Consider the following 25795-nt stretch of genomic DNA (forward strand, 5'->3'; position numbering starts at 1 on the left):
AGCAGGTCTGTATTTCCACAGACCTCACTTTAATTTGGTATGTTCCTTTGAATGTAATATTGCACATTATGGCATAAAACGTATCTATGTCCATGGTAAGACTGTCAAATGTATTGAAAATCATAGTAATCTACAACTAATATCAAAAATAGATACTCATTTGAGCTGGTACTGACACTGAAAAAGTCCCATTCACAGGACAGAAATGAACCTTTCCTGAATATCTTTAGAATGATCTTGAGCTGTATCAGAACAAGTATAAGACACATACACCTGGACGACTGAGGGATTACACTGATCACATTGATATCGATTACATTGATATAAGACCACTTGTAACATAAAAAAGTGCTATAATTTAATGCTGAAGATTACATTCTACTGTTTATCATCATTGTATCGGAATTGGAGTCGAGTACTGAGTCTATTTCTTAGTATCAAAATTGAGTTTGACATTTTAGCATTGTGACAACACTAGTCCATGGAGAATGTTACAAAGTGTGGTTTTAAGGTTCTATTTCCATGGATTCAAGTGGTTCAAGTTTTCACCTACGGACAGTTACATGGTATAACTTTAAGGAAAGGGCTTGATACTTGATACAAATTTCTATATGACAATAAAAAATAAAATATAAATATATGACAACATAAAATGAATATGTTTTCACCTACCCCCTAACCCTGTCCATTGCTCTGTACTGACTTGTGAGTGTTCAGGGAAAAAAATGTATCTGTTTTTTACCATGTCTTCAGATTAATATAGAAAGACCATCTAAAACTATTCAGGAAATGTCCAAATTTATACCTGGTCAAGTTAATATCTAAAGTCAATAGTAGTAGTAGTAGTAGTAGTAGTAGTAGTAGTAGGTAGTAGCTAGATTAGTATACACACACATTGATTTTTTTATAAACTTAGTGATCACTAAACATGTACTTAACTAAAATGTTTTTGAACTGAACAATCGGTCCTTAAATAAAAAAAAATCTCACAGCATGGCTCCAATTTGGCAATACCGTGGAATGAAAACACCCCATTAACAGTTCATTAGCTTTATATATGAGTTAACCACATGTGCAAATAGGCATATTGCAGTACATGCCGAAGGTAAACGCTACAACATTTCCAAACCATCTCACCTACGCTCTGAGGGCACTGGGTACGAGCACACAAACTCTTAAATCCTTTCATTTCCTATGGACGTCTGATGGCCTTTTCGGAGACTTTGTGAGAGTGAAGGGCCCAGAATTGCGGTACAAATCATGTTTATAGCACTTCTATTGCTACAGTGCCAGTGCCGTTATTTATTAATGGCACTTTTCAGCCGAGATGGGTCTACAGCGTTCAGCTCACTCCGATATTGCACTTTCATTTTGTTGTTTTTATCTAATTGAACTAATGTGTCATATATTTGATGTACACCTACTAGATATATTAAAGGGGACATATTATGCAAAATGTACTTTTACAAGCTTTTAAAAATGCCATAATGGTGTTCTCTCATCATTAGCTTACTCAAAGTTGTGTTTCATGTATGTTTGAGTAATGTATTGTCCTGCATTCGAAGTTTGAGTGCGCAGAAAATATGTGTTTTCACCTACCCCCGGCCCATTGCTCTGTTCAGATTCTGGTCAAATATGTAAAGTAAAAAAATGCTATGTTGCACATTTTTAACAAATACAATGTGAAATGTTAAGATAAGAAGATATGCCTTTATTAGTCCCACAGTGGGGAAATTCCAGTATTGCAGTATTGTTACTATGAAGAGGCGGGGCTAGAGCAGTTTTGAACAGGAAGTTACTGAACCTGTTCCTAAACTTTTTATTTTTTATTTTTTTTGTTTTATAGTTGTTGCTTGCTGGTATTGTTATAGCTAAATATTATAATTTGAAAAACATTTAAAGGACAGTGTGGGACAGGGGTATGTCTTACCTCAGGAATTATTTAGTAAAAGGGCAAACACACAAAATTTGCTACTACAGATAGAGAACCGATATATTGGGCATATATTTGGACATTTTAGCGTATCGGCTATCGACCTTAAATCTCCAGCACGGGCCGATATTTTGGTGAATGTGCTGCCTAAAAAATATATGCAAGCTTTATTTTAACACTTTAACATGACGAGATAGTTGCACAAAACGTGACTACACAGCTCTCCTAAAGGTTTGACAATTAAAAAAAAGGTCTTTGCAGTAAACTGAATCTAAAAAAATTTGGGGAAAATAATCAAAACGGGCGACAGAAGCTTAGCTGGTAGAGCGTTTGACCACTGATCTGAAGACTGGCAGTTAGAATCCCACTCTTGACAAAACATCATTGGTTGAGCAATCAGATTCACTGACCCACAGGTTAAAGGTGCGATTCCAGCTTCCACAGATGAATGCTGCGATTGCGTCCTTGGGCAAGACGCTTAACCCACCTCGCCCCCGGTGTTTGCGTACACTTGTGAATGGGTGAGAGGTTCCTTGATATAAAGCGCTTTGAGTGCCTTCAAGGTGGAAAAGCGCTATATAAAAATGTGAGCATTTACCCAACGGCCCAGAATATCATCTCAAAAATATCGGCAAAGCTTATCGGCCATCGGTTGCTCTGGTATCTGCCATGAAAAAAAGCCATATTGGTTGATGTCTTATTAGCTACAGGGCAACATACAAAGAAACTGAGAAAAAACACTGCCATATTTAGAATAGTGAACACGATCCCAAATGGCAGATGTCAATAGAATAAATACAGCAGTGGCACCTATGGAAACTGCCATGAGCTATGACACACTTCCCCCAACAACACCACCAACAACCAACTCCATCCAAGTGTCGTGTTGCATTCTCTCCCACGGCTTGAGTGAAGCCCCCGGCCCGTCAATCACACCCAGAGAAGAGCGTTTCTACAGGCAGGAGGGGGGGGGCATGAAGAGAAGATCATCTAAAAAACACATATTAATAATACAGCACTCTCAGAATAAACTGGGTAATGAGGACGGAACATGTAGCGCAGTGCTGTGACTCACTCGACCATTCAAAAACAAGTGCCGCTTTCTCCCTGAGAGCGCAGTCAGTTCACATGTCACGCACAGAGCCAGGATGGAGGTACTGGAGTCTTATCAGTGTGCACCAGCTAGCAAGAGCACAAGGGAAGTGTCATCTGCCCATAACATGGTCCCCTGCGTCTGGCAAAGGGGTAATTTTAAATGTTTGAATAGGACATATATTCTCCACCATATTGCGTGAAGTACTGTGGCGTGGATGTTTATTGCGATGATTTTTTTTCCAGGACTATGTGTTTTTTTTTAGGCTTGTGATACGGTTTTATAAAATGTGTTGCGCTCTGGGGTAAGGTTGGGCAACATGTCAATTTTTTTTCACAATTAGCTGACTATCTTTATACTGCCTTAAAGAGAGGGTATTATACAAAACCGACTTTTTGGAGCTTTCTACCAAGTTATACCTTGACCCGTGGTCCCGAATGTAACTCATTTTGGCATTTTTCCATAAGCCTGACGCAAAACAATATGCTATAACTTCACAAACCTGACGCGATGTGGAGTAGTTTCATTAGCAGAATGTAGGATGATTGTAATTGTAAAAACGTAGAGTTGAGAGCAAAACAAAAGGGGGTTCAGACCGTCAAAAACAAAACTGAAACTTATTAAATGAATATGGCGTTTCAAAACAAATACCCCATAGAAGAGTAATACCCCCTCTTTGAAGCGATAACTAAATATATTTGCTTCTTCTGAGAGATTTCATGCTTGACTGTGATTGGTTAAATCCACATGTCACTCATTAAGACGCTGCCATAGCATAACCAATAGAAGGAAGGGGTGTGTGTTTTTGAATATAGAGTTGTACTTATAAATACAAAAGTAAAATGATCTGATCCTATTGACAATACGTTGTTTTTCTATTATTATCTGGGTCTAGTTTGGGGTGCAGAATGGTAGGCTTTTTTTGTACTATTATGGTATTAATAGAGATTGGAGATTTATGGAAAAAAATCTGATATTACTAACCACCATTGAAAACTAAAACACCGAAAACATTTACTTAACAAACGAACAAAGGTATAGAGATACAATTGCCTATTCAAGCGCGGAATGTGTAAGAAAGGAAACAAGAACGCGAAGAAAGCAAAATCCAATCCAATAAGAGGCAAATAAACAAGGATGATGGTTATAAAGGAAGGAAGCAATAGACAAGAGTGAAAACGAGACAAAGCTAGGAAGCTAAGATGCTAGAAAGGGAAAGGAAGGTGCCAAGGGAGATAGCGGTGTTTCCCACGAGGGGTTTGTGGGTGGCATCAGAGAATGAAATACGTTATCTTCTCTGGCTTCTACTTTCCAGGTTCAAGAGAATTAATTTACAAAGATAAAACAATGTCATTTTGTTGCAATAAAAAATCTTTCATCAGTAATATTCATTTTTGTAATTTTGGCAGTGGATAGTTCATTATATTCGAAGTCACTAGCACTTTTTCGGGTATTACCAGTGATGGAAGAAGTACTTAATTTTGTTACTTAAGTAAAATTACAGATACCGGAGCAAAAACATACTCAAGTAAAACTAAAAGTATCACATGAAAGAACTACTACTTAGTAAAAGTAAAAGTATTAAAGAACCTGTTTAAAAATGTACTTCAAGAGTAAAAAGTAAAAGTAGTACGCAGCTTTTCAGATCTAATGAAGCTTCAATGGACTGGTTTTCTTCAACAGAAACAATGGAACAGATTTTTTTCTGTCTTATTTGAATATTTTTGTTCACTCAAACTACGAATGTGTTAAAAATAAACCCTCAGCCTTTTCAGCAGGTCTCAAACTATAATCAAACACACTTTTAGCTTTCAGCCCTGTTCAAAAACACATCGGAGAAGAAAGTACAGACACCTTCTCTCAAATGTAGTGAAGTAAAAGTAAGAAGTATCCACTTTCAAACCTACTTAAGTACAGATACCAATTTTTTTTTTTGCTTAAGTACAGTACTACTTTTACTTTGTTATGTTCCACCACTGTTTATTAGCCATAAATTTCCTAACAACTATGTATGAAATTAGCATATTTTTGTAGTGCAGCAATCTAACCGCAATGTTTAGTTGTTCAAATAGCTGACCTATGATCTGATACAGCACAAATATGCAGTAAATAGATTAAGGCCGTGAACCAGCGCTTGGCAATTACAGTAAAAAACAGAAAGAAGCAGTTTCCTAGACAAAAGAGTAAGGCGGTGCAATGAATCAAACTTTTAATAAAGATTTAGTACTTTCTAATAGTCAATGATCAGTCTATTTCTAATTTAGTGGTCTATAGTCAAGTGTGGTGTGTGATTCAGTTTTCTGTCTTTTTGAGGATTTTTTACAGAAAATGTAAGTAACAGAAAAGTGGAAAAGTGAGAATGGTAAATGGTCGCATTTTTATATATTTTTTTATATTTATTTTCCACCTTCAAGGCACTTAAAGCTCTTTACATCAATGAACCACTCACCCATTTGCACACACACATTCACACACCAGTGTACGCAGACGCTGGGGACAAGGTGGGTTAAGCGTCTTGCCCAAGGACACAACAACAGCACTCACTTGTGGAAGCTAGAATCACACCGCCGAATCTGACCGCTCTGCCAATGATGTTTATGTCGAGAGCTGCCAACCTTCGGATCAGCGAACGAACCAACTGAGCTACTGTTGCAACGTGTTAACAAGCAGATCAAATACAATAACGTAAAGACACTTTAAAATACACAACCCACTCTCACATTCATTTACAGGTGTCAATTTACATTTACCAGTTCACTTCCATATCAGGCTAAGCAGCAATAAACCCCGCAACGAGACAGTAAGCAGCGAGCAAAGAGCCAAGTTCATGCAAGCAAGGAAAGAAGGAACCCGGAGACACTGCTTTATAAGTGACTCATGTTGCTCTTACAAACAGCGCATATACACAGTAGTCAGGTCCAATGTCACGCTTCATCCCTCCAACCGCAGGTGCACAGGTCTTATCTGCTCCCACCAGCCCGCCATCACGTGCCCGAGACATCTCTGAGGACCTCCCCTGCATGTTGAGTGCTCACAAAATGTTGGTTTTCATCTACCTCCCATCCCCACCCATTGATCTGTTCTTATCTTCTTACTTGCAATTGTAAAAATAATTCAGATTCTCATGTAAGGTTCAAAAATGTTGCATAGACAATTTTCAACTATAAAATCAAGTAAATGAAATCTGTGGCTAACTGCAGTGAACTGTCATTCTGAGGAGGCGGGGCTTGTCAGTTCTGCAGTATTGAACAGGAAGTCAATGGATTTCTATTATTAAAGGCTCCGTCTTTTTTCTCCCAGTGCAGATACATCCTATAAGCAGCTCAAAATATGTCCGCTAGTTGCTGTTTGCATCTTACTATAAAGCGTTTTATTGTCCGATAATTAGAATAATCATTGTTAGCTTTACCGTGAAAGAAATCTCCGCTCTGGTCTATGAAAGTTGTGAAACGAGCTTATAAACTTATTGCAGCGGATAATTAGGATGCCCGGAATGCATAAGGTAATTTGTGAGGAATAACTTTGGACCACTGCAAGCGGTTTAGAAGGAACTAGCTCTGTTCTTCACGTTTTTACGACAGTATTATTAAAAATGACATGATTGAATGATGATGAAATGATGAAAAAAGATTGCAGTAGCCACAGCTGTCCCGGGGCAGACCGACGCTCAGATGGCCGACCCTGTCCTGGTGGAATCCTCAACGCTATCGCTACTATCACACTAAAACACTCCGGCAAGACGAGTGACGGGGTACTGCAACCTTGACCTCAATATTTATAGACACTTTTTGGCAATTTCGCGATGGATTGTAATAGCATTGTCATCGAGATAAAAAGAATTCCGAAGACATCTCTGAGGACCTCCCCTGCCCCTTCCTCTTCATCATCTTCATCAGCGTGATACACAGGCTCACCCCGGAGAGACATGAGTGGAGAGGATGAAGCACTCTCCCTCCCTCCCTCTTTCCCTCTCTCCCTCTCTCCTATCTCCCCTCTCTGCTCTGTGTAGTTGGCAGTAGTAGAGGCAGTGGCTCGGAGCCCGCAGCACGCAGTCTGCCGTGCCTCACCTACGCAGCATCTTCAGTCAAAAATTCATAAGGTGACACAAAACTGTCAGAGCGCGTTGATGCCACTCCAAAACGACGTTGCCGCGAGTAACCGTGTGTGTGTGTGTATGCGTGTGTTATGCATTTGTGTGTGTGTGCGCGTGTACAAGAGGGAACGTGGGCGGCTGGTGAGCGCAAAAATACAACACAACTTGGACAAACCAACGCATAAGTTAAGGGCTACAGAGAGGCTTAGGCAGTGGATTAAAATGGGTCAATGTAAAGTATTAAAGGAAAAGTATGTCATAGGGAAGGTATTGGGCAATAGGGGCAAATACAAAGCTTTGATAAATACTAAGATTGCATTTGAATTGTGAGAGTGGAAGTCCAAGTGACCAAGTGAGGTAAAATTCTAATAAGATAATAAGATAATGAGGAAGTATGTTAACTACAATTGCCGATTTCAGCCTAAGAGGATGACCAGAAGATGCTGAGTGCGCAGTAGTCACGTAAAGCAATTTTTTAGCTGTCAGAAATGTACTTTAAAACTTAAATATTGTATAGAAAAGACAACAGAAGCTAATGGAATGCGCGTTGAACATACCATATAGCTCATGTGTTTACAAATGTTTATGCACAGATGCCATATGTTTTATAGTTGTGGAATAGACCAACTTTTTAAACCAACGCGACTACTTTCTCCATAGGAAACCCAAAGATGAAACGCTACTGTATATTCTAGCGAAGACCCTCATTTCAACTCTCAGTATGAAGAGGACCACAGCCACACGTATGAAATGAAAATGTGTCCGACTCTAGCACGCTCACTACAGGCACTACACAAACTGCCCGCTCCCGGCAGTTTATAACCGCTGCTCAGAGCTCCCACTGCTATAGGTTAGAACTGACAGATCTGGAGTGCAGGTGTGCAGGGTTTCCCAAACTGTGGGTCAAGACACCGCTGCTGTTTGTATATGGACCATGATACAGAATATACAGCGTTGAGTTTACTGGTGTTTACAGCTATTGTTATAAGACATATGTAATAATGATAATAGAGGTGAATATAACCTGCAAAGACATATGTAATAATTATAATAGAAGTGCAAAAAAATTGAATTGCATTGACTCTTTTCTTTCAACAAACTTTTATCTGTCTGCTTTGGTTAAAGACATATCCCCTCATAAATGCAAATTGATACCACGCGCCCAGTAAGCAAAATGAACCCAGCAATAAAAGAATGGAGGACCCTAAAATGGTCATTTAAGAAATAGCTGCAATTAAAATATGATATTGCGACCTATTCATTTGCATAAGGATGTGTTCAAATGAATGAGTAAGGCTGGGATATAGGACGTAATATCTACAACACTACAGTTTATACCTGTGCGCTCACGTATAGGGCTTATCCACAAAAGCATGCACTCCATCTCTGCATCCGCCCAGCATCAGCTCGACAAAGGATGCGAGCTTTTTTATCACCAGAAATTTAAAATAGTTCAATATGAGAAAGCATTCCACAACAAACACGAGTGGGGAACGGCTCCGGATGTGTGTAAACCTGCAAATGAAGCCCGCACTGAGGAGTAACACAAGAACGCATCGTGAAATCTTAGGTTTGAGTTGGTGCGTTATAAAACATGAGAATCGTTTCAAGCTTATCTTAACGCCACGGCAGGTTTTAAAACGACACTGCGCGGATTCTTACCTTTCCCCTGCAGTGCACAGCTATCCCTCCTTAACAACCAAACAGCCAAACAGCCAAGCAGACTCGTGCGTAAAAACCTACGCGATCGCTCCAAGATACGAAAACTTTACTCACTCATACAAGCGTCCTTCAGTGCGATCCAGCTTGACATGGTTAGGGCAAGGAAATGTTTATAGGAAAATAGTTGTGGTAGAAGAATACAAGTCCATTCCAAGAGCGGTTCAGTCACGAGAGAAGGAGCGAACGGTGAAAAAGGGTTGTCCAAAACGGAGCGGTGTGGATCCGTGCGCACGGGGGAGCAGCGCGAAGCATGAATGAGACGCGGGCTGCGCTTCACTCCGGCATCTCCCGCTGGAGAGAGAGAGAGAGAGAGAGAGAGAAGAGAGGGGTACAGACAGGCGAGGGAGAGCGGGGGAGAGATACGGGGCACAGGCGGTAGCTGACGGCCGTGCGCCCCCTGCCTGTCAACACGTGGAACGACGTGCGTATATTTTATGGTCAGGACGCATAGGTGGCAGCACTGGATCCGGTGATGTGCTGAGTTGTGGCTGTCTGCAGTGCTTTTCAGGGTGAATCATCTGCCGCAGCCATGGCCTTCAAGAACATTTTAATTCGTATTGACTTCACATAATGGAAAGGAAAATGCTTTGAAATTATATCAACACATTTTAGATGATGTTTAAATAAATTCATTGAAATGAGTTTTGCAAACAAGCTCTTATAGAAAATCTATTTTATTTCCGTTCTTTTGCTTGAAAAGTGCTAGACTGGAACAGAGCATCTTCCTGAATCTGAAGGTTCTGAAACTTTTTTTTTTTTTTTTTTAAACTATTATTATCTGGGCATGGCTCAACTTCGGAGCTGATGTAAACCCAAAATAAGCAATAATATTTACCTGCTCTGAACCAATCTTTATTTTTAATGAAAAATTTGTTCTGTACATCTCAGCAGAACATGAGGGTCAGAATCATCCACAATTACTATTAGGCTACATTTTTTAATAGACCTTTTATTATTATTTGTGTTAAGTAACTAACTGTTAGCCTAAGTACAAGTCTTATGTCCTCACGCCTATTTTTCTTCTCTGAATGTTCAAGCCGTTCCTCTGCTCAATGCACAAGTCAAAGATGCCCCTGTAGTTTAAAGGTTAGACTCATTATGTTCATTAACACGTTTGAGAAATCTCACACACGTTGTCTTCTCTCGCTTCCCCACAGCCATCAGTTGAGATGCAAAGATTATGTTCCACAGTAGGGCTTTAAACGTATGTCTTGCATGCATTCTTACTGTGAGCAGTGTTGACACTCCACAGATTTGACCTGTAACGTGACCTGGTGGGCACCTGCTTGTCTACATGGAGACTCCATTAATGCCGTACTGTGGAACATTCCAGACACCCAGCTGGTGGTGGACCCTCCAGTTACACAGAACACCTTTAAGCAGTGGAAGTAAAAGTATCACATGAAAAAGATAAGTATTAAAGTACCCCTTTAAAAATATATGTAAAGAGTAAAAAAGTAAAAGCATTTTGAGGTCTTATAAGGCTTCAAATGTAAATGTAAAATGTCAAATGTAATTTTGATGTGTGCTGAATTTTGTTCAACAGAAACCATTGAATTTTTTCCTACCTCTTTTTATTTGTATATTTTTAGCTGCCGAAATTATGAATGTGTTAAAAAAGCAGGTCTCAAACAATAATAAAAAATACTTTGTGCTTTCTACTTTATTACATTTTGAACTGGACTGAAAAGTAAAATACCTGCTCTCAAATGTAGTGAAGTAAAAGTGAAAAGTATCCACTCATCTAAAGTAAAGTACAGATACGTCAAATTCTTTACTTAAGTACAGTGCTTTGTTACGTTACACCACTACCTTTAAGATGATCAATTTAAAATATATACATTAATTTATGATAACCTCCATTTATTTACCAACTACATATTAACATGATGTTTAAACAGGGACAAGATTTATTTATTAGTGATTAGAACTGTGATCAGTCAGTAAATTGTAAAAAAAAAAAAAAAAAAAGTCATTTTAAAAGCTTACAAGTACTTTTCCTCTTTCCTTGACATTGGAGGAGTGTACAGAATACATCCTGACTCCTTGTGTTGTCTGTTTCTTTTCCCGTCATCTCAAATCCTTTATGGACAATTCTGTAACATCAATTTGCATTTCTTCTCTCAATCCATTAAACTTCACTTGCCCTAACAGCCGCTCTACAACCTTGGTCATCACAAAACAAACACTTAAATAAACTCTATATAACAGGAGTCCCTCTGTCCCTCACCGCTGACAGCATAGGGCCCCCGTCTCTGTAGTGACGTGTGCACAATCCACACACAGCAGCCCGATGATGGATTACCCCGATCTCCCATGATGCACGTGGAGGCCTCACTCGCGCCGTTGTGTGGGCGGTTTAATATATGCTTGTATGTATATGTATATATATATAAATGTCATAGCCCCTCCCGTGCATGTTAACACTAGTGTGAATGCGTGGTGTCTGTGGTGTTCCAAACTGAAGGTCAACTACGATGAAATTTGACAAATGGCCTGTTAACTGCTCTGCCCTTGTCCTGTACTGAAGCATCACTGTGGTATAGGGCAAACAGATGTGGGCTTTTATGTGGCTGTGAATGTTGTTGTAAATTAAACACGGCAAAGATTGTGAAATTATTGGTTTTAATGCTCCAAGATATAATAATGATAATCACAATCATAATCATATTTGCAAAAAAACATAAATAAAAACATTTCTTAGTTATTTAAAAGTTCTATATTACACAAAATTGTGAGTTTTAATCCATGTAAGAATGTTGTCACCTCGTCAAATCATACCTAGAGTTGTGTTTTGTTTCATTCACATATGTTTGAGTAATCCTGGATTATTAATCTGTCTACATCTCCAAATTCAAAATGCTCTGTTACACCTTGTGATGTCATGTAGTGGTAGATTTCAAGTTCAAGAGCTAAATTTTAACTTAAGTTCAGAAAAGATTTCCAGGGCTGAAATCATCCAAATGATTCAAGTGAAGGTGTGAAGAATAAGTGAAACTGGACTCTCAATGAAATAAACCATTGAGGCGTCTCAGTGAGTGATTCTGTAGGAGCTGAGGTGTATGCTAGTTAGCGGCTAACTTAGCAGCTAAAGCTAAGCTACTTTGTTTTTGGTCATGGGGAAAAAAGCACAGATTTCCCCACGTTGTTATGTGCTATTGCAGGGGCATGTCTCAAATGTAGCACTGTTGGTAAAATAAGCCATGAAAATAATAAAATGCACTACTGAAGTAAAGCTATTTGAAGAATACAAAAAGCTATTTTATTTTTGTAGTTAATACTAGCGTGGTGCTGTGATTTGAGTATGTGACATCTCCGCTGTCCTCTTTTGCCCTGTGCTAATATTGCACTGTAAAAAACACAGATATGGGTATTTATTTATGGTTATACTGCAAAGAAATATGAATGTATTTTTTCCATGATGAAGTGTAATGATTTATTATAATGCTATTCAGTATATTTTATATTGCTGTACTGTTAATGTTAAAGTGTTATTTTTAAAGCTTTTGCATTAATACTATGACCATATTAAGATAGACACACGAACTCTATAGCAATAGCCCTGTTCTCCACACAGACTAGGCTTTAGAGTGGACCTTGGAACTGGATTTCTCCCTGAAGAGATGGGATGGCGAGTCTTCCTGTTTGAACTGAACCAAACCAAAGTTTGTCCTTCTGAGAGAGCAGGCTGTTCTCCCACCACCACGGACAATTGGAGTGTGGTAGGACAGTACCACACTGCATCAAAGGATTTTCGCCTTGACTAACTAATAACTGACTACTAAACTGACTCAACCTTACATGATCTGAGCTCAGATAGGGACACTGAGGTATATTTTTGTTTTGTTTTACAATTGAATGTTATCTGTCATTTGTTCATTTTGTCTAATACAATTAATAAGCTTTACCTGTGGCTCCTGTAATTCTTTTTTTTTTTTGGCTCTAGCTTTTGCCTTATAACCCTCCTTCAGAACCTAGTCCCTCATCCATCTTGTGCAAATTGCTAATCTATTCGGTTGCTAATTTATGCAGCTATGCAGCAATTACCTATCCTGTACCTGGTTACAGTACCTTAACCTTAAAGGTGAGGTAGAACACAGTAGATTGACGCAAATGACAATAGGATAGCATCACTTGTCCTTAACAGTCATAAGTGTTAAACCACATATGTATAAAGAAATAGACACTTCCTTTAACTAAAATGACAAACCAAGATGAACCTCAACCTACCACGTTCCTTTCATAAAATCTTTTTGGAGCCATTGTGTTTCTGCTGCTTGAATGTTGTTGATGTTACAACAACCACATTCAAGCAAACCTTGTATATATTACCTTTCTGAAATATTTTTTAAAACTTTCTTTTTCAGTCTGTCTGAGTAAATCAAAACAGTAAATTTTACTGTTGCGTTCCTACAGATAAGACGGATGATTTCTTGCCTAACGACACAACAGCAGCGCTCGGAATCAAACCTGATTACTCAGCAAACAACTCAACCAGCAGAGCTATTACAACACTAATTCTTTCTAAGAAAAAGAAAATGAAGTAGTCTGTTTAGTTGTGTAAAATACTATAAGATGGCTGATAGCATGAAAGTAGTAAAATAATACAGGTGCAATCACTGTTCTTCCCTATTGTATGTATGTCGCATTCTCTCCATTCCTCTGCTGCGAGCTGCTCTGACCTCTGCTGTCCCCTTGTGCATATTAAATGTTGATATTCCTGCCCATATTAGTGATGACGAGGGCCTTTTCATATAGAGTAATGTGGTGTTGGGTTCCCCGGGTCTACACGGAGGTACAGGATGTGGTTACACAGACGATACCCCGCTGATCAAATTTCAGGACGTGTGCATGTGAATGTATGCATTTCCGCTAACTCCATGTCATCTGTGGCAGGGGTCTTATAGAGAAGTCTGAGTCATCCACATCTGCTGCTATTCACTGGATCAAATTGACACTAATCAAATCGAGCGATGGCTGATCAAAGTACATTTATCATTAGATGTTCTATACTAAATGCAGTTTGACTTGAAAAGGCTGTGTATGAATGCAATTTAATGTATGTGTTGCATCTAATAATTATACACTGCTTTTTGTAGCCCACCACATGGTTTCAGGGGATCAATCTTGTAATTCTTGGATGGAAGAAGATGCAAGCTAATAGCGGCACTGCTAATTAGCTCTTTCAACATGCTCTATACCTAGTGTTATCAGCGGGGGGCAATTAACATTTAATACAATCTCAACATAACAGTCCCAAGAAAGTTTTTTATTATGAAGCACTAAATTACAGATCTGAAATTATTTTTTTTAATCTATTCTGGGATGGATTAAAGGAGCTGTAGACAACTTTTTCCATGTAATAAAGCCAAACTTGACACTGTAATGCTAACAACTGATATTACAGTGATAAAGACACAGATAAAATCACAATACAAACAAATCAAAACAAAAACACTCATCATAAAATTAATATTACTAGAAGAGAGCAGAATAAAAACCTTTCAGTCATATCCACAGCTAAACAGAACCGTTTAGAGCCTGGATTTAAACATGGTCAAAGTAGAGGCCTGTCTCACATCTTCAGGAAGACTATTCCAGGTTTTAGCTGCATAAAACTGAAACGCTGACTCCCCATGTTTAGTCCTGACTCTGGGCACCAGCAGGAGGCCGGTCCCTGAAGCTCTCAGAGTGTGAGATGTACTTAGTCTAGTCTCTTACTCTAGTGCTAGTCCCTTATTACAACAACCACATTCAAGTAAACCTGAATAATCGTTATACTCTCTGTGAATTGTTGCGATGCTATGAATGTCCAACACATTAGCACACAGAGCGCGGAATGCACTGTCCAAAACAGCGGACAGCACCTTTAATAGTCACATGCAGGTCAGGGCAGTGTCTGTTGTTAAGAGTGTTTTGTGGAGTATTTTCTATATATAAGAACACAATATATTACAACACAATGCAATACCCAACTCTGGTTTGAAAATACCTTTAAAGAAACATTTTCATCTCTGTTACTTGTACCTTATTGCACTGCAGACGCTATTCAAGCTTCATACTAGTCTATTCTCTCCACATAGTTGTTTCAATATTTAGTTCCTGCCAGAAAGCCCATCACTCTGGGTGCATCAGAGGATTTCTCTTCCAGGAGATAAAAAGCACAAATTCTTCTCTCCAAGCCGTAAATGAAAAAGCTTTCAACGCCCGCCCGCACTTCATTATTACATCAACCAGCAATGGCGCCAGGCAAGCAGTCATTTCAGTGAAAAGTGTTGTGACTTCTGACTTGTTTTGGTCCCTCTTTGAGCAGCATGTATCAAAACGCCCAATGAATGACAATGACCGCTAGCTAGGCCCGTGCCTTATTTTGACCGTTTATTCCACCGTTAGCTTGTATCAGTCTTCCATCTCGAGCACCTTCCAACGCAGCCTTGATCAACAATAGCCATTTCATCCCACAAACGCCAGCTGATGCCAAATCATAATTAAAATCTCCACAGAGAGCCGCCGCGAGAAAGAAGCTAATTAGCCACATGGATAAAAAGAAGGAAGAATTTCGCTAGCTTTTGGACACAAACAGATGCAATTAGCTCTGTTAACTTTAAGAGTTGAGCTGGCTTTAAGTGCTTTATAGTCAAGGTTTCTCCCACTGAAGGCCGCGTGCTTGAATGAATCTGAAGATACTTGTGGGGAGAGATGAAGGAAGATATAGCTTTCAAGTTGTGTACGAGTTACTTAATATGCAGCAGTGTTAAGTGATTGCATAAATTTAAAAAAGATCTGATTTCCAATGGTGTGTTTTTCGCTTTAGTAGGTATTGTATATGATTATCTCAAAAAGCAAATCTCTGAAGCCCAGCGTCTTTGAATAACCCATGCAACAGGGTGCTTTTGATCTTTATTGACCTTCATTTAACCAGGAAAGTCCCACTGAGATTTAGAATTTCTTTCACTGGAGTCCTGGCCCCAGAGGAAACCGTATTGTACTCGTTTTTAGTGTATGGTAAACCGGCGCACCTGGGGGAAACCTGCACAGACACAGCAAAAACATGCAAACTCCACACAGACGGGCCCCACACAACCCCTTCTGGTTAAATCTATCACTTGTAAGTAATTTTTTAAACTGTAGCATTTTGTTGATGTAGTGTAAATGTTGCACACACATAGTTCTGCATATAGAGCAACTATTCATGGTTTTCAGGCATGTGAAAATACAGAAGAATCTCTACGAAATCCGACATTTGTGAAAGCTGTGGATGCCCCGTCAGCAAAACATGGGCAGTCTGAATTCCCAAAAACTGCATTGCACTCTATTGGAGAATTCTTCCTGGGCCCAAGCTCCCAGGAGTTACAGCACCTATGGAATGGCCACTAGTCGATCTCGCCCCAGGACAGACGGGGTGTGTCTTATCCAGTTCTTATTATAGATCCATGGTTTCAGGCATAAGGATTCCTTCTTTATTTGAAGGCTATGGCAATGGTCCTCCGCTGTTATAGCAATAATGCAATTCAAATAAAATGATTACATCTTTTGAATGGGGAAAGGTCTTAACAAAATCCTTCAAATCAGGAAGGAATCATTTACCTGGAACCCATGTATAGCTGTTTGTTCCTCTTTGAGATAGTAAGCAGGAATAACATTATGAAGGACAGCGTTTGTGTACATAAGGATGGAACAGAGTGCAAGACAAGACAGGGAATCATTGGAGAGGCATGAGGTAGGAGAGACAGGACCCATGAATTCACAGGAGGTCGAGACATTGTATTTGCAGTTATAGAAACTACCCAGGCTACAAAGTAGTGTCAGCAGTTAGTGATTTAAGAAGAAGTTATTTGCTAAGTTGAAAATAGTTGTTGTCCTTAGGCAAACCAATTTGTTGTTATGTTTCTTTTGTATTGTTTGTTTAGATCCCCATTACCATCTGCAGCATCAGCTACTGTTCCATGGGTTATTTTATGCATGACAAAGAAACCACAATTCCCCAGAGGAATCACCATTCAGTGAAACATGACTATAAAAAACAATTCTATGTAAAAGAGAATATTCATTTTAGTTATTTCACAAATCATACAAATCAAAGTCAGACTGTTTGTATTTTTGTATTGCCTAGGATGCAGAATACACACATACACACACACCAGTACTTTACAAAGATGTGAGTCTGGTCACCGGTAAGTCTCCCCATTTTCAAATGGGCAAGATTGACAGGTGGATTTGCCAATCAGGTACTGCCATGATCCACAGAATACGAGGAATGCTTATGAGGAAAAATTCTCACAAGGAAAAACACTGGATTTCTTCTGGATCAATGAGTGAAGTACTAAACTGTTAATCGGAAGCGGAAGGATTTTGTTTGTGAATGATAGGGGACCAATGAGCTCCTTCGTTTCACATGCGTCAGACTCGAGATGCAACAGAAGGTGTGGGGACCAGACTGATATTAATCGGTAGAAAAAGCATTCAGAGAAATATAAATTGGGATTTCCCAGGCAAGTTTTTGTATGTTTATGTTTTCGAGTTTTTTATGTTTTGCCTTTTATTTTTATTTTTATTCTCATTCATTTACTTCAATTTTATGTTTTTAATATAAATCTATAAATATTTAAATTAGATAAAAAAAGATAAAGTCATGCTATTTTGATATGAAAATTAAACATCACTTACAAGAGATTCAACCTTGAGCCTTGGGACCCCCTACTGGTCCATGGTGCCCAATACAAGTGAACAGACAACAAACAGCCAACACATTACTTCATCCTTTGTCCTCAGAGTAAAAATTAATCAGTTTTATTCGTAATGGGCTAGCACATTACTTGTTACACCTATATACCTATATACGGTACTGGTAACACACAGAGCATTTCATATTCTCTCCTCACACCTCCTTCATCGGGCATCTTCCTCTTTCTATCATTCTCTTTTTGTCACTCCATCCTCATCCTCATTTAGCCTCTGCCTTCTCTCCTTTTGATTTCTTCCCTCTCCGCATTCTGTCTCTTCCAGCTCCTTAACCCCATCACCCACTACCCCCCTCCCCACCCCCCCTCACGGCTCTATATTTCTGCGGGCCTCCGAGCTCCCCGTTTACGCCTTCTCGCTGAGTGCTATTACAGCATCGCTTTGCATTTAGATAACCATCACCCCGCTGCCCCAAATTGGTCAGGAGCAGACGGGAGGAGGAGGAGGAGCAGTCAGTGAGGGAGGGAGGGAGGAAGAAGGGAGGAGGGGTGAAGTTCAAGTCCGATTCACCGGAGAAATAATAATGACTGTAGACGCTAGAGGACCCAGCAGACACCGACATGCAGATTCTGATTTTTATTATTTTTTTTAAATACAGCAATTTTCACTGACAACAACTACGGTCAACGGGGTCTTTTCATTACACGCTCGTTCTGCCATCCTCCAGCTGTGACGCGCGTATTTATTTTGTCGCAGTATTGGTTTGATCTGGAGATGTGTTCACAGTCAGACGCTATTTACAATTAGGCAAAAAGAGGGCAACCAGAACCGCAATGGGTTTTGAAGTGGGTGGTCACCGTTGAGCTTCATTGACCAGGACGACAAGTAACAATTGTCTTTGGGATGATGGGAACATGGACAGAATGTTATGTATGTAGACAGAACATAAAATATAAGAATTGAAATCAAATTATTCTTATAGATTAATCAAAAACACTTGCCTTTCAAATCCAGAATGATACATCTGTATTTTTTTAATACAGATTGATATGAGTCTGGTCCCCATGCTGTCTGTTTTATCTCAAATCTGGTCAAAGTGAGCATGAACTCAGATATACATTTTTTTTTCTTCAGTGATACATGTGAAATGAAGGAGCTCATTACTCACCTATGATTTACAAATAAAATCAGACAACTCAGATCAACAGACCTGAGCCCTTTACTAATTGATTCTGCATAAATCCGTAATGTTTTTCAGTCCCCTGTGATATACTGTATATATTTTTCCTGACACAGCAAACCATGCGTGTCCCCAATTGGTTAATACACCTATCAATCATGCTCATTTGAGATTCCACCGGTGACCAGACTCACATCTTCATAAAGTATTGAAGAAGTGTGTGTTCTGGATCCCAGGCAAAAAAAATAAAAAAAACCATTTCCCTATGAGACACATGAATATCCGGTGTTCACGTCGCTCCATTGTGAAACTCAGTACTTCGCCGCATACTAACAAAAAAACACTTTAGCCGGCATAATGAGAAGTGAGCTTGCCATATGCCGTCATAATCCAGTCTAACTTTAAAGTGAATCGTTTTCATGTTCCCAAATTACCCCAAAAGCTGAAGCGTTTAGGATGCAATTATAAAGCAAGATTTCTCTATCACAGAATCTTATCTCTGTTAAACGCAACATGATGAGGGAGTAAATGGGCGATACGAGGCAGTGAAGATGCTTAGAGCGCAGGGAACAAGAGGAGAGCTGAGAAGAGACAATAGACGAATACAATAGTTCGGCAATATATATCCAGTTATGTTGTGCTCTCCTCTTTATCATTGTGTGGGTTATTCTATGGCATACCCTGCTAAGGTTGTACAATCCTGTTCAAAGTTCACATTTCGCATTCAAGAGATTTGACAAACAGACTGAAATATGAACTGACAAACTAATACAAGAACATGTTTGCAGAGATGTAAACTACAGGGTTAGTATCTATATCTATATCTATATAAATATATATGATTGTGACATGATTGTGATGCTTGTGCTCTTGTTTCAGCTCAGTCCTTTGGGTCCCTTTCACAGGATCATACAGCTGGACCATATTTATGAGGTAAGAGCACATTTTAGGTCACAGATTTTGTCATAAACTGCCTCAAAGCTATGTTTATTAGGGTTTTATAATACAAACAGGCATTAACCACCAACTGAAGAGCTGATAGTTCACACTTGCCCAAGTGTATAGAATTGTTGTGCTCCTGTGCAAGGGTGGATGTGTGTTGTGGCCCAGATTGTAACAGTTGTAAAGTTGTGCCACAGGTGAAGATGTGACCTTGTGTGTATGTGTGTTTCAGAGAGACCCCCGTGGCCCACTGACCTCCTCTAACCTCACAGAGAATCAAAACCTGGTAGACTTTTTGCACCTGCTCAAACACATGCTAGAGCTCAACTCAGAGACCGGGATCAGTCCCAAGTAGGTGCTCAAACACCCATTTATCGCCGTGTCCCAGCCTGCCTCGTGAGGACTCCACTGTCCCCTCACACATGGTTAGACATGCCACTATACGTTGAAGTATGAGCAGAAGAATTTTAGAAAGTTTAGAGGTGGTGGTGCAGTACGTTTAGTGGTCTCCCACCTACAAGATATCTGGTTCAAATCTCACACTAAAGAAGAGAGAACCTTCAAAATAACAATCCTAACCAGCAATGGTATAGCAGATTAAGTATTTATATATGAACCAATAGATAACCAGTTTAATACTCAGATACTGCTCCTCCAGTCATCAGGTTTGAATAGGAAGAGCCCATGATTGTGCTAAACTGTGTTTTTGTCTTGCCTTTCAGTTTGGTCCAGAAACAGGCTGATATTAGCTCATATTCTATCCAAGGTATCGCAATAATAATATCGTGGATAGAACATGAGTTTGCATTTGATTGTCTAATGTGAAACCTTTGTTTCATCACAGTTCCAAGGAGGCCAGGGACGCTTCAGTGAGCTCTGCTCCCAAAAGAAGCAGGAACTCCAGCCTGGAGACCAGACCCAAAGCCCACACCCACCAAAGCCACCAGACTTTCCAAGCTCCCCAGGACCACCAGGCACCCAAGGGCCATCAGGTCCCTAAGAAGGTGGAAAAAGAGACCCAGAGACACTTTGGTGAACTCTGCTCCCAAAAGGTGCAGAAATTCCAGTCCTGAGACCAGCGCCAAGGCCCGCACACACAATGGCCACCAGGCTCGGCAACACCTCAAAGCTAGCCGCAGCCATCAAGCTTCCCAGGACCACCAGGTTACCCCGGGCCACCAGGCTCCCAATGCCCCCCAGAGTTCACCAGTCACCAAGGGGGTTAGAAAGAGACTCGGAGATACTTCTGTGGGCTCTGCACCCAAAAGGCGCAGGAACCCCCAGGCTCCCCAGGGCCACCAGTCTCCCCAGAGCCACCAAGCTCCCAAGGACCATCAGGTCCCTAAGGAGGTGAATAAGAGACCCAGAGACACTTCGGTGAGCTCTACTCCCAAAAGCTTCAAAAATTCCAGTCCTGAGACCAGCGCCAAGGCCCACACGCACAATGGCCACCAGGCTCGGCAACGCCACCAGGCTCGGCAACGCCACCAGGCTCGGCAACACCTCAAAGCTAGCTGCAGCCATCAAGCTTCCCAGGACCACCAGGCTCCCCATGCCCCCCAGAGTTCACCAGTCACCAAGGGGGTTAGAAAGAGACTCAGAGATACTTCTGTGGGCTCTGCACCCAAAAGGCGCAGGAGCCCCCAGGCTCCCCAGGGCCACCAGTCTCCCCAGAGCCACCAAGCTCTCAAGAGCCACCAAGCTCTCCAGAGCCACCAAGCTCCCAAGGACCATCAGGTCCCTAAGGAGGTGAATAAGAGACCCGGAGACACTTCAGTGAGCTCTACTCCCAAAAGCTTCAAAAATTCCAGTCCTGAGACCAGCGCCAAGGCCCACACGCACAATGGCCACAAGGCTCAGCAACGCCTCAAAGCTAGCCACAGCCATCAAGCTTCCCAGGACCACCAGGCTACCCTGGGCCACCAGGCTCCCCATGCCCCCCAGAGTTCGCCAGTCACCAAGGGGGTTAGAGAGAGACTCAGAGATACTTCTGTGGGCTCTGCACCCAAAAGGTGCAGAAGCCCCAAGGCCCCCAAGGACTACCAGGCTCCCCAGAGCCACCAAGGTCCCAAGGACCATCAGGTCCTTAAAGAGGTGAAAAAGAGACCCAGAGACATTTCGGTGAGCTCTGCCCCCAAAAGTTGCAGAAATTCCAGTCCTGAGACCAGCGCCAAGGCCCGCACGCACAATGGAAACCAGGCTCGGCAACGCCTCAAAGCTAGCTACAGCCATCAGGCTTCCCAGAGCCACCAGGCTCCCCATACCCCCCGAGATACTTCTGTGGGCTCTGCTCCCAAAAAGTGCAGAAGCCCTCAGGCTTGCCAAGGCCATCAGGCTCCTCAAGCTTCTCAGTCATACCATGCTCCCCAGGGCCATCAGGCTTCTCAGGGCTACCAGGCTCCCCAGAGCCATCAGGCTCATCAGGCTCCCCAGAGCCACCAGGCTCCCCAGAGCCACCAAGCTCCCAAGGACCACCAGGCTCCCCAGAGCTCACCAGTCCCCAAGCAGGTGAGAAAGAGACCCAGAGGCACCTCTTTGAGCTCTGCTCCCAAAAGGAGCAGGAACTCCAGCACTGAGACCAGCCTTAAGGCCCACACCCACCAGGGCCACCAGGTTCACCAACACCGCGAGGTTCGCCAACAGAGTCAGGGTCGCCAACACAGCCAGGCTCATCAACGCCAACAGGTTAGCCACGGCCACTAGGCTCCCAAGGACCACCAAGCTCCCAAGGGCCACCAGGCTCCCCAGGCTTGCCAGGACCTGGCTTCTCCAACTCCTCCCAAAAGGACTAGACTGGAGGGCAAACAGTGAAGCACCAGCTTCATTCTATTATAAATGTTTATTAAACATTTATTAGCATCCTTTCATTGTTTTGTAATTTTGTTTTACAGATATTTAACCAGCATCAAAACATACATCGACTTGTCTTTTGCCATGAGTAAACGGGAGCTCATGGCTCTTTCTCTCTCACACACAAGCACATGCGCACACACAAAAAGTTCTGTTTAGCTGTGTGTATGACTGAATGGTTTTTATTCTGCACTGTTCTAGCTTTATTTTTGATTAGTTTAATTAGTTATTAGTTTAATGTCTTCTGTAAAGCATTTTAATTACTTTATGTATGAATTGTGATGTATAAACAGACTTGTCTTGTCTCTGGGGACATTGCATTGACATATGCATTTCATGGAGATTGATCCTAAACTCAGTAGTATAACTATTGTTTCTCTAATCTTAACCCTAAGCAGGCCATCTGAACTTTATAATATCATTCATCTAATATGGGAGGTTTTATCTCAAGACAAACCAAAGTGGGATAAGTGCCTTGCCCAAGGACACAATATCGGTGCGCACTGGACCAGCTGAACTTTTGTTTCACTCGGTAAACATTCTACCAACTGAGCTACCGCTGGTTTTACACCCACTGATGTCTGTATTTAAACAAGCAATTTTCTGCAGAAGGGTCCACCGCCTGCTTCTCTCCATGGAGATGTTCCACAATATGGCATTTAACAGGCTTATTTCTACAGAGGCAAGCAGGTGAAGCCACAGACCAAACTGCATGTCAGATATGTGGACAGGTGACCCTGCTCACAGTAAGCAATTTTTCAATGCATTTAAAAAAAATAAAATACCTAAATGTAAACTAGACATGTTAATGACATAATGTGAAACATTCCCACCAATCAAAAAACATCTACATGGAAACAACCAGGCTGCAGGCCCTTGAGTAGAAAAGTGAAACAGTCCACGTTTAATCCATTTTGCATTGGTATTTTTGGTGTGGAGAATCTTAAGACAAAATTGCCTCTTTGTTTTGGTCTGCAGAAGCGTCTGTCAGTGTGTATCAATGTGTAGCAGAGTAGCAGTGTGTGTGTTGTGTAGCAGTATGTGTGTGTGTTGGTGCGCATTGTGTAGTAGAGTAGACGTGTGCATGGTTTGGAGCGGCCCTGCTGGCCTCTGCTAACAGCCCGTTTGTCCGTGTGTGCCCCGGCCCAGTCTTAGCATTTAGCTCATTGATTTTCTCCAGTCAGTCACTGTGATTAATCCCAGACTGAAGTGTGTCCTGCATCCACAATAACACGCCTCTCTTATGCAGCTGCACTGATGGAGTGTGGACACAAAAACATTGGTACCATTTTACAATAACTACACATTTAATAGCCTTAGTAAAGCATGAACAAAGACTTAATTCATAAGTAACCAATAGTGTATTAAGAAGGCAATATAATTAATAGTAAAAGACAAAGTCAAATCTGTCAACTGGACAAAAAAGTTGTTTTTCTCTGAACACAAACTAGGGTTTAAATGTCAATTCATATGTATTGACCTACACTTTTGGCCATATTTCCAGTATCAAAGAAGACATTATGCTTCATTAAGTATATCCAGTATTAAACTATAGCATCACTGTTTGACATTTTGTTAGTTTTGATCCAAAATTGCTTAATGGGTCCATTGACTTCCTGTTCAAAACTGCAGAACTGATAGGCCTGCTATTATTGTATGTCCTTTATAAAGAGGGGCAAAATGTACTTGGAGTTATGTTATAATGTTGTTCCCTCGTCAAAATCATGCATGAAGTGGTTTTATATCATCTGTGTATGTTGTAGTAATCTAGATCTAGATTATCCTAGGCCCTATTCGAACACTTCTTACAGTCAGCAGTACAAATCTGTCCCAAGACGATTTTCCATAAACATAAAAAAGCATGACATAAAACAATAGACTACAACTTCACAAACCTGTGGTGTGTAGTAGTTTCATTTGCGGAATGCATGCCAATTGTAATGTGATAGGACTCTGAAGGTGGAGTGCAAAGACAAGACTCAGATCTTCAAAAACAAAAATGCAACTTATTAACCAAGCTAATATGTTGTTTTCAGAGAATATGGCATTTAGCAATATAGCAAATATATTATGGAGATGTAAATATGTTATGTGCCAGCAATTAATACCCCATAAAAGCATAATACTCTCTCTTTAATGTGAATTGCCACACCAGTGATCCATTGCACCTGTTCATCGTCTGTACTTTACAAACCCGTGTCTTATTACCATTTACACCCTATGCCTCCATTTTATTTTAAACTGAAAAAGTATGAAGCCGCACTTTGCCAAAAAATGCAAGAACATAGCAGAAGTAGCAGAAAGTGTTACTTCCGAGGCAAGGTTACCAATATTTCCATTGGTCTATTGACTTGGGTACACATACCTTTTATACAAAAAAGTCCAAACCAAACTCACAAGCATTAGCCTATTGAACCAGCACATATTATAACTGTCCCTGTCTTTTCAAACCCTTTCAAATGACTATGTTCTGTGGAATAGTGAATGCTGAGAGGCCAAGGTTGTGCGGATTGAAGACCTTAGGGTTTCAAATGCTTTTCTATGCAGCGGCGCGGAGCTTTCAGAGGCTATTCACTGACAGGCACACACAGGTACAATATGCTGCTTCACTTACAATGGTAGACCTTATACTGCGCTGCATTCAGGGGGAATTCTGCAATGTTTGAACAGCTATAGCCACATGTATCCACAAGCTTTTGGAGGATTTTAAGAAGTTGGCAAAGATGTTTGGTGAATGACCCACTAACCAACATGATAGCAGTTCAATTCCCACAGACATTGTGTGTAATGTAGATGTTGTTACGTGTGTTTTTTAGAAGCTCCCGCAGCGATTCAGTTACACACGTTGGTTAGCTTGATACGAACTACTTCACTTTTCAATGCACCAGTATATGCAGTCATGGCAACCTAGAGGTGCACGAAACTTTTCTGGCATGTCTCCATGGAGATGTTATTGCTATGCCTGGAATGTTTCACGGTACGGCATTAAAGTTTTAAATCGCGTAGCATTAAAGTTTTAAATCACATTGCAGGCAACTGTCAGATTTCGGGTCAGATCTGTGGAGAGGTGACCCTGCTTACAGCAAGAATACATGTTTTTCAATGTATTTTTGAGCAACAAACAAAAGTGTCGAAAGTAGTTTTAAACAATGCAAGGTATTTTAATTAACTATGACTCGCAATTTCATGAAGGACCCCGACATGAAATATTTGTCGCTCAAAGTTGTTATCAAACTGAAAATTTCCTCTCGCTTTTCGATTCATACTTTTGTGAGGTTTCCAGGCAACAAGCTCCGAGAC

At 40.7% G+C, this 25795-nt stretch overlaps 1 protein-coding gene across 3 annotated transcripts in view; it reads right to left on the reverse strand.

Annotated features, from left to right (window-relative positions):
* Window positions 1-9079, reverse strand: part of plxna1a (plexin A1a) — a 409386-nt gene extending 400307 nt beyond the window's left edge. For all 3 annotated transcript variants that reach the window (XM_055223304.1, XM_033969420.2, XM_055223306.1), the window contains exon 1: window positions 8896-9079. The gene's annotated coding sequence lies outside the window, so the exon portion shown is untranslated. The remainder of the gene's footprint in view (window positions 1-8895) is intronic.
* Window positions 9080-25795: the final 16716 nt, after the last annotated feature.

The sequence above is a fragment of the Periophthalmus magnuspinnatus genome, chromosome 7 (assembly GCF_009829125.3).
Source record: "Periophthalmus magnuspinnatus isolate fPerMag1 chromosome 7, fPerMag1.2.pri, whole genome shotgun sequence".
In the NCBI taxonomy this organism is placed as follows: domain Eukaryota; kingdom Metazoa; phylum Chordata; class Actinopteri; order Gobiiformes; family Gobiidae; genus Periophthalmus; species Periophthalmus magnuspinnatus.